The sequence below is a fragment of the Hibiscus syriacus genome, unplaced genomic scaffold (assembly GCF_006381635.1).
Source record: "Hibiscus syriacus cultivar Baekdansim isolate YM2019G1 unplaced genomic scaffold, ASM638163v2 tig00110809_pilon, whole genome shotgun sequence".
In the NCBI taxonomy this organism is placed as follows: domain Eukaryota; kingdom Viridiplantae; phylum Streptophyta; class Magnoliopsida; order Malvales; family Malvaceae; genus Hibiscus; species Hibiscus syriacus.
The window spans coordinates 639,803-653,980 of NW_024062869.1; the positions used below are offsets into that span (position 1 = coordinate 639,803).

The following is a 14,178-nucleotide window of genomic DNA, read 5'->3' on the forward strand; positions in this document are numbered from 1 at the left end:
TGGGTGTCCAGCAACATTATTTTCTTTTGTCCAAGTTAGGAGTTAAAAACATTATTTTCTTGAGGGGGAGTATATTGAATAACGGTGGTTAGTTGAACTAGTTGAGGGTCTGTGAACTTGTATAAAGTGTACATACTTGTAAAGTTATTCAGTTGTAGAATGCAATTAATGAATTACTCTCATATATTCCTTTATTTTATTTCTATGGATTTAACAAATAAAATATAAACGAATAAATCTGATTATATCGATAAAAGTATTATAACAAAAACAAAATTATTAAAAGAATTATACGATTAATTATTTGTACCACTTAAAAAATTAATGGCCTGCTAATTTCCCTTGTAATATAAATGTACCGAATTTCAAAATGATTTCCATTTGAATGGATAGCTGACCAGAATTATTAAATTATTGTTTTTTGAAATAATCTGAAATACTCAATTATAATATACAAACAAATAACATGTCGGGATAATGTTGTTTTAGATTTTTTTACCAAATTTCAAAATGATTCCCATCTGAAAGGACTGCTGACCAACTCAAAAATAACATGTAGGGATAATGTTGTTTTAGATTTTTTTACTAAATTTCAAAATGATTTCCATCTGAAAGGATAGCTGACCAACTCAATTATACTATGCAAACAAACATAACGTGCGGAGATAAATGCAAAAGTACCTTAAAAGATAACATTTATATAACTATTTAAATAAATGATATTAAATAAATTATGTGTTTAGTAATTAAACTATTAATTTTAGTTTGTTATAGTATTTAAACTTTTAATTTTTTAAATACATATCTAGCATTTAGTTTTTGTTTCATTTTAATATTCTACTAAAAATTTAATGTTAAATTTTTTTAAAAAATAAAAGTTTAAGTATTAAAACGGATAAAAATTAATAGTTTAAGTATTAAACGTATTAAATTATTAATGATCAGATTAAAATGAAATAAAGATTAAATATAAATTTTAAAAAAATTTATCAAATACATTGTTTTATAATATGTGAATATTTGATTTTTAGTGACACAAGACATCTAGTAGAGCATAAGGTAATCGAACAATGGAGAAATAAAAAATAGAACAACATCCAATTGATCTAGTGTGATGATACACTAAATCTTTTAAGTAAGGTTAGAGGTTCGAATATTGGCGTTTGCAAATGGAGTAAATTAGGTTGGAAGGATCGATTTCGCCTCTGCAATATCCGATCTGAATTAATCGATTAATGGATAGAATATTAGTAATTAATTAAAAAAATTAGAGATAATGGCGCGCCTTTTGTGTGTGTGTATAGTAAGCAACAACTTCGATTCACGCAATGGGAGAAACCACGACTAGATTCCACGTGGATGTCGTGTAAGTGTTGAAAGTGACAGTTTTTTTTGTACTTCAATCACTTAAAATAAATCATTTATTTATTTTTATTAAATTCATTATGATAAATAAAAAGGAGACATATAATTAGAGCATAAGAAAAAAAAGGTAGTCAAATAAAATTTTAGACATTTAAAATAAATAATAAGCGTGTTTAATATTTAACTTTTTAATTAAATCTTATTTTTAAATAAAAAACTGTTATTAAAAAATTGTTATTAAAATAAATAATAATCAACTTAGATCATCGTCATATTTCGGATGGATTTTGAGATATTAAGTTAGTGATCGATTAAAAAGCAAGAGCAAATGTACACCTTTTTAATAATTAATATTTTCATATAACTATGTGATAAATAGAAATTTGTTTATAATTTTTTATTATGTAAAAAGTAAGATTTAAAGGTATTCGAGATCTTCAAATTATTTCGAAATTAATATTGATCATTATGATACTAACGTATTTGCTCTTAATGTTAATGTGGCAATCAATGAAGCTGGCGTAGTGGTCCACGATGGATGATGATGCAATCCATGGTAGATTATAGCGGCCCAATATACTTTTAAATCAATTTGGTCATCAAACTCGACAAAAAAAATCAATTTAGCCTATTTATCACGTTATAATCCATCATAAATCGTCACAGTAACATCGTAAACCGTCACATCAACATCGTAATGGTTAACATTTAGTTCCATTAGTTAATAGTCAAATTAGTTTTTTTCTCAATTTAAGGACTACATTAAGTGAAAATTTGTAATGATCGCATTGATTTTTTAGAAAAGTTTGAGGTGCTCATATATCATTAAACCAATAAAAAAACGTGATGAAATTTGGAATGCAATCTTTTTTTCTTGAAATTAATAGTATATGATAATTTTTTTCAAAAAAAAACAATGTGACTCTTGAAATATTTTTACAGTCAATGCGACTTTAAAATTGAGAGGAAAAAGTCAATTTAACCATTTAATTAAGAGAAAATAACTTCAGTGACTGAAAATACCTTATAATATACGATTTTAACTAACTTTTTTTGGATTTGCGAAAATGACCAACAAATTCGCAACGCGAACTCCAATTTCGAAACCCAGTTTCCAAATTCGCAACGCGAATATGTAAATCGCATTGCGATTTTCCAAATTCGCAACGCGAATCTGTAAATCATAACGCGAATTTGTAAATCGCAACACAGAAGTCAAATTCGCAAGTCAAATTCACAATGCGATAGTCAAATTTACAACACAAAAGTCAAATTCGCAACGCGAATCTGTAAATCGCAACACAGAAGTCAAATTCGCAACTGAATTTCAAATTCCCAACTGAATTTCAAATTCGCAACTTGATTTTCGAATTCGCAACACGAATTTAATTTCGCAACAGGTTTTAGTTTCGCAACACAAATGTTTTTGGTATATAACTACGCAGCAGTAATAACTCATAACCTAAACCCCTAAATCGCAACTCATTCTATCTCCATCTATCACTCTCTCCGGCGACTTCCGTTCCTATATCCAACGACATCCTTCCCCAACTCTAATTTTTTTTACATAATTTTATTTCTATATAATTTTTCAATGATTTCTCTCCCAAATTATCAACTATCAACTTAATAAAGGTATGTTTTTCTCTAAGTCAGTGATGATATGTAGTTTATAGCTCGTTTGTTTAGTAAATTAATTTACAATTTGTAGAATGAAATCATCTAATGTTGATCATGTTTGGATAGATTTGTGTTTTGGAGGGTCATGGGAGAATGTTCATGGTGTTTTACAATATGTGCCTTTACCCATGAATCTTCAACTAAATCTGTCATTAAAAATGATAACTTATGAAACTCTAATGTTATGTGTTGCAAAGAAATTGAATTTAGAGCCTCTAAGTGGATTTAGGCTATCTTATCAGAGAAAATGTAAAGTTTATTTGTTAACCGACAATGAAGATATTGAACGATTCATTGCTTACATTAGTGTTTCGCAAGAAGATGATGTTACATTGTATGTTGTTGAACCTAGAAGTAGTGAAGTTGGGTCAGTAGCGGGTAGTAATCAACTAAGTTCTTCAACCCCAGTTTATGGTGCTCACAATGTACAAGGTTGTTATCTATCTCAAAATTTAATGGTTCCACCATAATTTCATCACCAAGAAAATTATATTTCACCACATTTCCAATACCAAACACAATCTCAAAACCCATAATCTTTTCCTAATCCAAATCCCAATCAATTTTCAGCACCAAATTCTGATTTTCGTATTAACCAGTTAGACGATTCTGAGCCAACAGAAAAAATTGTGAGTACTAGTCAGTATTCGAAATTTGATCTTGGTCAATACCCGGACTTTGATCTTGGTCAATACTCGGATTTTGATGATGTTTCAGAAGAAGAAACAGACCCTGCATGTAATGATTTTAATATTGGTCAATACCCAAATTTTGATGATGAAACAACCGCTGCCAAGGAAGATGTTGTTGATGATAATAAGGAGGAAGTTACGACTGTGAATGAACATGTTGAACATCCATTCTGTAATTAATATAACCCTGAAGAAGAAAAAGAAGAATAATAAGTCCCCGAAGAAAATAAAAAGAAGAAAATGCCACGGGAGTATAACGGGAATATGCCAGAATTACTTCAGATACCGGAAGAAGAGTTGGTAAAGATAACAGTTGATTGTTACACAAAAGTTATTCGTATCAAGAAAGATGATTGTTTTGATACAAAGGAAGACTTGAAGATAGCTTTGTATACGAAATGTGTGGAAGATGGCTATCAACTAAAAGTTAACAAATCAAGCAAAGATCGTTACGAAACAAAGTGTATGATTGACAAAAACTGTACGTGACATATGATTGCAAAGAGGATAAAAGATTGCGAAATGTTTCAAGTTAGGACTTTTATTGATAAACATACATGTTCAAGAACCCAAGTTTTTCCTCACCACAGACAGGCAAACAAAAAGGTGTTGGGTGGTTTTCTGGCTGAGTTAATGTTTTTGAATGGAAGGGTATATCGGGGACATGAAATTATGACTGACATGAATGCTCGGTTCAAGATTAGTATCTCATATTCTCAAGCTTGGAGAGCCAAATATTATGCCTTGGAATTGTTGAGGGGGTCGTTAGAAGCATCGTTTGCCCAACTGCCAGCTTATTGTCACAATTTAAAGCTGAAAAATCTTGGGACGGTAAATCATATCAAAACAGATAGAGATGGACGATTTGAGTTGCTGTTTATCGCCATTGGTGCTGCGGTTAGTAAATCATTATAATTTTGTTGACTCATTTTTGTTAGTTGCATGCATTTCACATTTAAATGATTATATTTCTTGTGTATATGATTTTGTAGATTCGTTCGTTTATTACTTGCATGTGCCCATATTATAGTTGACAGAGCACATTTGAAAGGTCGATACCTTGGAGTAAACTTATTAGCAGTAGCCATGGATGCTAACAATGGGATACTGTTAATAGCTTACGGGGTTGGCAAATCTGAAACCTCTGATTTATGGACATGGTTTATGGGGCATCTTAGGGATTGCATAGGTCCTATTAGCAATCTGACAATCATATCTGATAGGGCAAACTCAATTGACAACGTTGTTAAAAGGTGTTTCCCAGATGCTTTTCATGGACTTTGTGGTGTTTATTTGTATAGAAATCTAAAATCAAGGTCTGCTGGTATAAAAAATCACAAATGGACATACTGGAAGGCTGTAAAAGCTTATCGGAAAGTGGATTTTAATAAGCATATAAATTGTTTAAGACGTGTTTTGCCTCAATGTGCTCAAACACTAGAAGATGTCGGGTTTAAAAGATGGTCAAGAGTACATCAACTTGGAACAAGATTTGGTTTCATGACGTCTAATAGTGCAGAATCAATCAACGTTCTAAGTCATCATTCCCGAAAATTACCCATTACTATGTTAATGGAGTTTTTTTCGAGCCTCTATTCAACAGTGGTACTACAAGAAAAGAAACCATGTAGGTATTATTTCTTTAAATTCGTAACTTATCATATTTAATATATTTTACTAAGTATTATTTATTTAAATTTACAGGAACATTGGAACGTCGTGTTACACCATGGACTAAAAAAAAGATAACGAAACGTGTTGTGAAGTCAAAGTCATGGAGAGTTGAACCATGTTTAAACACTTTGTTTGAAGTATTGGATAATAACTTAAATGAGCTTGTCGATCTAAATGCAAAGACGTGTAGTTGTAAGAAATGACAAACATCTGGTTATCCGTGTGGCCATGTTATAAAAGTTGCTCTTCATCTAAACCAAGATGATTCAAGCGCATACACTATGGATTGCTACACTACAGAAGTATATCGACAGACTTATGCCGAGATTGTCTACCCTATTCCACATCCTTCTGATTGGGACATACCAGATGACTTACAAATAGTTTTGCCACCAGTCATGGACAGCAGGCTACCTGGCCGACCAAAATATCACGATCATATACCGTCTAAGAGTGAAGAGAAGATGATATCGACATGTAATCGGTACAAGGAAAGTGGTCATACAAGGTTGACCTGTGGATCACCAGTGCCATCACAATCATCTTTTCCTCTACCAAAATATAGATCCTCATCAAAATCCAAAGCTCATATGGTGCCAAGCAAAAGGAAATCAAAATCGCAATCAAAATCAAAATCCTAATCACAACCGGCTTCACCTTTTGGGACTTATTAACTTAGGTGATTTTTAAATGCAAACGTTGTATTATGTGTATTTTATGTGTGAATGCATACATTTTCAGTTAGACATTCATTAGTAACTTGAGTTTGAACATTACTATGATATGTTCAGTTGTTATCACTTATCAGATTGTTGTATGTTATCTTTTTGAAGGTGTTTTCCTTGAATTCGCAACGCGAAATCGCAAACCAAAAATCGCAACGCGAATTTGACTTTCGCGTCGCTTATTTCGCATTGCAAATTTGACATTCACATTCCGAATTTGACTATCGCAATGCGAATTTGATTTTCGCGTTGCGAATTTGTACCTTCAACAGATCTTTTTTGCCTTTAACATAATGCAGATTGAATTTTAAAACAACAAATCAACTTTTACAAATCAATTAAACAAGAAAAAAATAATTCTTATTTACACATAAAATTAAACAAATCAACTTTTACGAATCAATTAAACAAGCAAAAAATAATTCTTATTTCCTCATCAATTAAATAAATCAACTTTCAATGTAAAATTCAATTAAACAAGCAAAAAAAGTATACCACAGACTGTTGTTTATGCACAAATACATCAATTTCACGCAGGTCACTTCAGGATTAACCTGCAGAAACCAAACATTTGCTCAAACAACACTTTCTACACATCTAAAACCAACAAACAGCAAATTACTGAATTCTAGGTACTTAACCAAATATTTTCAAACCAATTAAAGAGTATATATGTTAACAACACTTGCTCAAACTTACCAATTTTTTATGCACACTTTCAGCATGCGAATACAGGTAGGCAGTGTCTCACATATATCGATCTAGCCATAAAATGTCAAAACCACAAGCCTACTGCACCTCTATCTCTATTTGTGGGAGGTAGAAACTGTTTACTTCCTATCGTCAAACGTTCCAAGCACATGCATACGAGAGGACCACAATCCCCTCTGGCTCCCTGCATTTTTTGTGGTGCAGTCTCGTCTCTAATCATTGTAACTTTGAACTTCTTTGGCTTCTTGTTTCCAGAATTAGTCCAATAATCAATCGCAGCCAAGTATTTAGCCAAATGAGCGCTCCATACCTTTGTAATAATATCTCTCAAATTAAACAATGGTATGTAATTCAACATGCTGTCATATACCATTGTCTTCAGGGATGGGAGCTGAAGCTCGACGAGAAGCCAATGACGACGTTCCAAAATAGGGATAAACACCTGCAATCATAAATAATTGCGCACATCAAATAAAAATTATGAACACCTTTAAAATATTCAAAAAATAAATACTAACCTTATCGACCTCCCACCACGCATGATAAAGTTTAGCTTTTCCATTACCCAATGTATATGAAGAATCTCTCGGATCCTTCAAGTTAGCTACGTAAAAAGACGTCGGCATAATAGTCCATCGAGTATTTTTTATTTTCTTCAATTTCCTTATTACTAGAAGACATGACACCCATGCATCAATATGTTGTTTTATAAAAAAAAATACATATATTAGTGAATTTATTAATAAATTTAAAAGAAATTAATCAAAATGCAATATAAGAAGAATATAAGACTTACCCCCCTTCGAAATAGCCATTATCTTCAACCCCTAATAAAATACCCCACCAAGACCGATCAAGAAACAAATGCATAACATCGTCAAGTTTGCATATGTCAGAATAACACCCCTGGCTCCGCTCATGTAGATAAAAATCAACTGTGGTCTTAGCCCAAAGGGTATTATCCGTAATTATGTCTGGTAGTGTTTCCCTCTCCTGCTAAGGAATTGTACTGGCCGGTAACTCATACGAAAGCCAACACACATCCATCATATCAGGCACGGGAGGGGGTTTATCAATATGTCGACAAATGACGTGTTGTGAATCGGGCTCTTGAACAGTGGGAAGGACCCATTGAACGATGATATGGGCCTCTTGAACGGTGGGAGTGGCCTCTTGAACGATAAGAGGAGCCTCTTGAACGATGACAGGTGAATCAGGCTTCTTCTTACGGAGTCTTGGCACTAGTGGGGTGAAAGGAAACGTAATGTCACGTGCACGATGTCTGATGCATGAACCCCGTTGTACAAGAAAAATCCAATATAAAGCATCTACCTTATCGGGCCACTAAAAATAAATTAATACATAAATAAATAAATAATGCCGAAAAAATGTTATTTGCATGTTTAGTATAGTATTAAACAAATTTACCTTATTGCTTAGAGTATGAACCTCATTTTGCAACGATAAAACAATCTCACATAGAGCGGCTACCTCATCACGTAAAGTAGATACCTCATCACATAGCGCACCATTGTCATCGCGTAAAACATCCACCTCACCACGTAAAGACCGTACCTCATCACGCCATGCACCATTGTCTTCACGTAAAGTACCGACCTCATGACGCAAAGCACCGACCTCATCACGTAACTCCCCTAACTCATCCCGTGGAGGTGGAGAACATGGAGATAAATGCCGTGGCCTCTTTGCCGGTCGCCTATCATGAGGTGATGGTGGAGAAGAGGCTCGATGATGTGATGGAATATGTGATGGTGGAGGTGGAGAAGAGGCTCGATCAGGTGTTGGCTCTGGGTGTCGAGCTGTAGAATCGGCCTAATCAGGTGATGGCTCTCGAAGTGGGGGGTGCTCATCATCCGTCCCATCAAAAAACCGCTTAATAGCTTGCCACCAATCAGTGGCAAGCTTAGCCTCTGTGGGCGTCAGCCTATGTAATGGATAGTTGGCCTCCTAACAATATAAAAGCTCAAACAAAGTTAAACGTGTACTAGTAATAACTTGTTTAACTATATTGTAGTATTTGTGTGTTAACTTACATCATTCATCGTCGTATATGGTTGTAACTCTTCCCAATCCAACATGCGGATCCTCTTCCAGGTAATAGCCCTAGGAATATCATTTGAATTTTTTATCGCATATGTCTGCATGTTGGGAAAAGCCTCAAATATCCAAATCTACAAATAATATAATACACAAACATCAATAATTTTTAAATAATTAATTATAAATTTGGAAACATTATATAGAAATTTTAACCTTAAAGGCCCAAATAAAGCCTGCCAAAGTGTATTTAGAACCATCACCCCGCAAACTTTTTCGATCATCAAAGGTAGACAACAACTTCTTCCAGGTAGCTTTCCATAGATATGAACCCCACGGAAACATGTTCCATGCATTTAGGTCCTCTACCAATAATATTAGGTCCTTAGAAATAGGTTGTCTTCCCTCTTTGCCTAAAAAGCCGGCATGCAAAAGTAATAAATGGCATACTCGGACAACATCAAGGTCTTCCATCCAAGTAAAATCATCTTTAACAAATAATCTCTTCAAGTCGTCGATGTGTAAACTCGGCTTCGACTTTGCCAGCTTAGGAAAAACCCGAGATAACCATGATGGGCGGGAGATATGACTAGTGTACCAGGTTACTTCATCGTGTCCGAAGCGTAGACCAGTGATTAAGCAAAACTCCTCCCGCCCAAAACAAGTATACGCCGGAGGAAAATGAAACCATATCTCTTCATCACCACGTTGTATCCTTTTGGATAGATCGTTAGTCATGGTCTGTAGAAACAAATGTGTCAACATAGCATCTCCACTCGAATGTTGTACTTTCAGCCATGGCCCGAAGCAAGTATCCTCAAATAATTTTCTTTGTAGAGGTGTAAGCGTCGATGCAATTTTAGTGGCTAGGCTTAATTTATTTCTTAAGGTCAATTAAGCCGAAAAAAAGTTCTACAAAAACAATAAACATACCAAGTTAGATATACAAAAAACTACAAATTATAAACTATAAACAGACATTAAATTAAACAGTGAAAATAAAGCCAAATATGTTTCAAACTAGCACGATATTCACCCAAGTCATTATTCCATCATAGTTCATAAAATGCATCAGATAACATTCCAGAAGTAAGCACTTATATAAAATAAAGGACAACATATAGGTTTACTGCAGGTTCAAGGACAACATAAAGAGTAGTAGTTTATTCTTGAAACTTAAATTAGCAACAATGTGAAGTTAGTATTTGTCTTTGTTTTTTGGTTGAAGTAATGCAATTCATTCAAGTTTCAATTTACAGAATAAGACAAATTGAAACTACTACTCTTTATGTTGTCCTTGAACCTGCAGTAAACCTATATGTTGTCCTTTATTTTTAATCTTAAAATCAACCACCGAGGGTTAGTATTTTTAATCTCTTATTTTTATTTTGAAATTTTTGTATTATTATTAGATTTTCTCGTTGCGATTTTCATTTTTGCGTTGCGGATTTAAGTTTCAGAAACTACTCTTATTCTGCAAATTGAAACTTGAATGAATTGCATTACTTCAACCAAAAAACAAAGACAAATACTAACTTCACAGGGTTAAAGACTAAACAGTTTAGCAGTATTGGCAGCAACCGAATAAATTTACTAAGCAATCTCAGTGAAATGGTTAATCTATATATATTGAAATTACCAGTAAATTTATCATCAATATAAGAAAAATCTAATAATAATAAAAAAATTTCAAAAATAAAAATAAGAGATTAAAAAAATAACCATCGGTGGTTGATTTTCCATTTCTGACCGTGAATGGTTGTGAGGGTTGCTCTGAGAGATGGAGATAGACGAATTTCGCCGGAGATGGGGATGGATTTCGTCGGAGATGGGGACGGATGTCGCCGTAGAGAGTGAGAGATGGAGATGAGACTGAGTTGTGATTTAGGGTTTTAGGTAATGATTTACGATAATATTGTTTACATTTGTGTTGTGAAATTAATATTGTATTTCGAATTCGAAAATAAAATTTGCGTTGCGAAAATAAACGGGCTTTGTGAATTTAACTTTCGCGTTGCGAATTTGACTTTTGTGTTGCGAATTTGAAATTCAGTGTTGCGAATTTAACTATCGCGTTGCGAATTTGACTTATGCGTTGCGAATTTGACTTCTGTGTTGCAATTTATAGATTCACGTTGCGAATTTGACTTTTGTGTTGCGAATTTGACTATCGCGTTGCGAATTTGACTATCGCGTTACGAATTTGACTTCTGTGTTACGAATTTGACTTATGTGTTGCGATTTACAAATTTGCGTTGCGATTTACAAATTCGCGTTACGATTTATAGATTCGCGTTGCGATTTACAGATTCGCGTTTCGATTTACTGATTCGCGTTGCGAATTTAGAAACTAGGTTGCGAAATTGGAGTTCGCGTTGCGAATTTGTTGGTCATTTTCGCAAATCAAAAAAATATTGATTAAAATCGTATATTATAAGATATTTTTGGTCACTAAAGTTATTTTCTCTTTAATTAATAAAATTAAAAGTTGACTACGAGATTGACATAACATTGTTGGTGATGATGTGATGTGACGGTTATGATGATGATGCAACGATTGTCCATTATGGATGATGATGGCTGATATGCTTTTAGAACAATTTCATTTTTAAATCGTCGTATCAATAATATATCGATCAATATTTGATTTTGTGGTTCAAAATAATCAAATTAATTTTTTTCTCAATTTAATTATTATTTTGAGCTTAAAAAAAAGTTAGAGATCACATTAGATTTTTTTTATAAATGTTTGGGGTCCTACCTATATCATTAAACCAATAAGAGAATGTAATAAAATTTGGAGTGCACCCTCTTCCATACTCCACCTGAAAAATTGCTATTCCAGGGAACCAGTGCAGCCATGGAAAACCAGCTCCCCTGCTATCTACTCCTATCCACTTCTCTGATCTTCATATTCATGGCTTTGAGGACATGGTTGAACTCCAAATCTAATCAATTTGCATCAAAGCTACCACCAGGCCCTCCAAAACTGCCACTCATCGGGAACTTACACCTCTTCATTGGCACTCAGCCTCATCACTGCCTCGCCTGTTTGGCTCACAAGTATGGCCCCCTCATGCTTCTTCAACTTGGGGAAGTCCCAACTATCGTCATTTCCTCAGCGGACGCTGCTAAACAAGTCATGAAAACTCATGACTCCATTTTAGCTGTGAGGCCTTTTCTCTACGCTGCCGCCAGGATAACCTACAACTTTCAAGACATGGTGTTTTCTCGTGGCGATTACAGTTGACAAATACGCAAGATTTGTGTTCTGGAGCTCTTGAGCCAGAAACGAGTTCAGTCATTTAGAACAATCAGGGAAGAAGAGGTCTATTATTTGGTAGAAACCATAAAATCGAATGCAGGGATGGCTATCAACCTGAAGAACTTGTTGTATTCTTTGTCACTTACCATACTCTCAAGAACAGCCTTTGGGGGAAGATTCAAACAGCAAGATGCATTCAAGAAACTCCTTCCCGACATTGTTGAGTTGTTTGGAGGTATCAGTGTTTTTGACGTCTATCCTTCCATCAAATTTCTTCATCTGATCAACGCTGTGAGACCTAAACAGAGGAGACTCCATAGAGAAGCAGATTTGATTCTCGAAAGCGCCCTTCAAGAACATAAAGCTGCAATGAAACAGGAAAACGAAGTAGATGATTAAATTCCTTTATCAACCTTCGGCATCAAAGCAATTCTCATGGTAAGTACTGTTGATTAAATTATGTTAAGTGTTGTTTGTTTACATCCTAATGATTAAATGATTCAAATACTGAATTATTCAGAGGCTCTGTATGAATTAACTTTGAATGTGACATGTTGTTTGATAATGGCTTTGAATCATTCAGAATGTACTTCTGTGCTGAATCATTCAACACTGTTTTGCTGAATCAGTCAACACTGAATCATGAGAAACAAACACGCTGAATGCTGAACGGTTCCGCATTCAACGTTGAATGATTCCATTCAGAGCCAAACAAACAATCCCTTAGTCTTTTTTCTAGATGGTTCATTGGAGACAATAATCCCATTTTCAGGATCTGTTCCTGGCTGGGGCTGAACCCACAGCTTCAATCGTAGAATGGGCAATGTCAGAACTGTTAATAAATCCTCAAGTGATGCAAAAGGCACAAGCAGAGGTGAGGCGAGTCATTGGTGGTGGAGAAGATGTTAATGAATCCGCCATTGTTGGGCTGAAGTACCTCAATGTAGTCATCAAAGAGACACTAAGGTTGCACCCACCAGCTCCTTTGCTCCTTCCGAGAGAATGCCAAGAAAGTTGTGAGGTTATGGGATGTGTGATACCAGCCAAATCTAGACTCATAGTTAATGCATGGGCAATAGGAAGAAATCAAAATTACTGAACTGAAGCAGACAAATATGAACCAGAGAGGTTTACGGAAAGTCCACTTAGCTACAAAGGAACAGATTTCGAACTAATTCCTTTTGGTGCAGGAAAGAGGATGTGTCCTGGCATGTCGTATGGTATTGCCAATGTTGAACTTATACAGTTATACTTGCAAATCTACTTTATCATTTTGATTGGAAGCTTCCTAATGGAATGGAACCTCGAGATCTTGACATGGCTGAGATTTTCGGTGCTTCATTGAGAAGAAAACATGAGCTGTGTTTAGTTCCACTTCCTTGTCAGTTTGGCAATTGACATGAATAATAATTTATACCTACTTGAACAATAAACAAATGAATAAAACGTTTGATTTGTGATGTTCTTGTCAATTAGTGATTGTTATTTGTTAGTGATTTTAGATACTCTTATTCTAACCTATAGATCCAACTTGAAAAGACAGGATAGGAAATGGACATTTTTCATTTCATTGACATTTTAGCCGGACTTATTGTAGATTCTAAGTAAGGTTGAACAAGGAAGAAGACGCACAATATCTGTTTGCAGTGCTCTGCGTGCCAAACCAATCACCAAATTGATACACATATTGTCATGAGCAATGCAAATTTGGCAAATCCAGTTGGAAGAGAAAGATCAACCACCAACTTGTTACGTTGTTTCCATGAATCATTTATTACTCCTTTTATGTGATCTGATGCTGCTTCTTCAGACACCCCTTCTTGAATAATATAACATTGGATCGAATTCGTTCTCTCTCCTCTTTCCATTTCAACCTTCAAAATTGTTCAATAATTCCAAGTTAGTACAACATTAATTCTACTTTCTGAAAAACAAAAATTGTTTCTTTTCTTGATTTCATGTAAGATATATGTGAAACTGGAATCTCAGGTTTCATTGCGTGTTAAAT

At 34.4% G+C, this 14,178-nt stretch overlaps 1 pseudogene; it reads left to right on the forward strand.

Moving 5' to 3' along the window:
• The first annotated feature begins 9,940 nt into the window (after positions 1 to 9,940).
• On the forward strand, positions 9,941 to 13,642 carry LOC120141508 (annotated as a pseudogene).
• Positions 13,643 to 14,178: the final 536 nt, after the last annotated feature.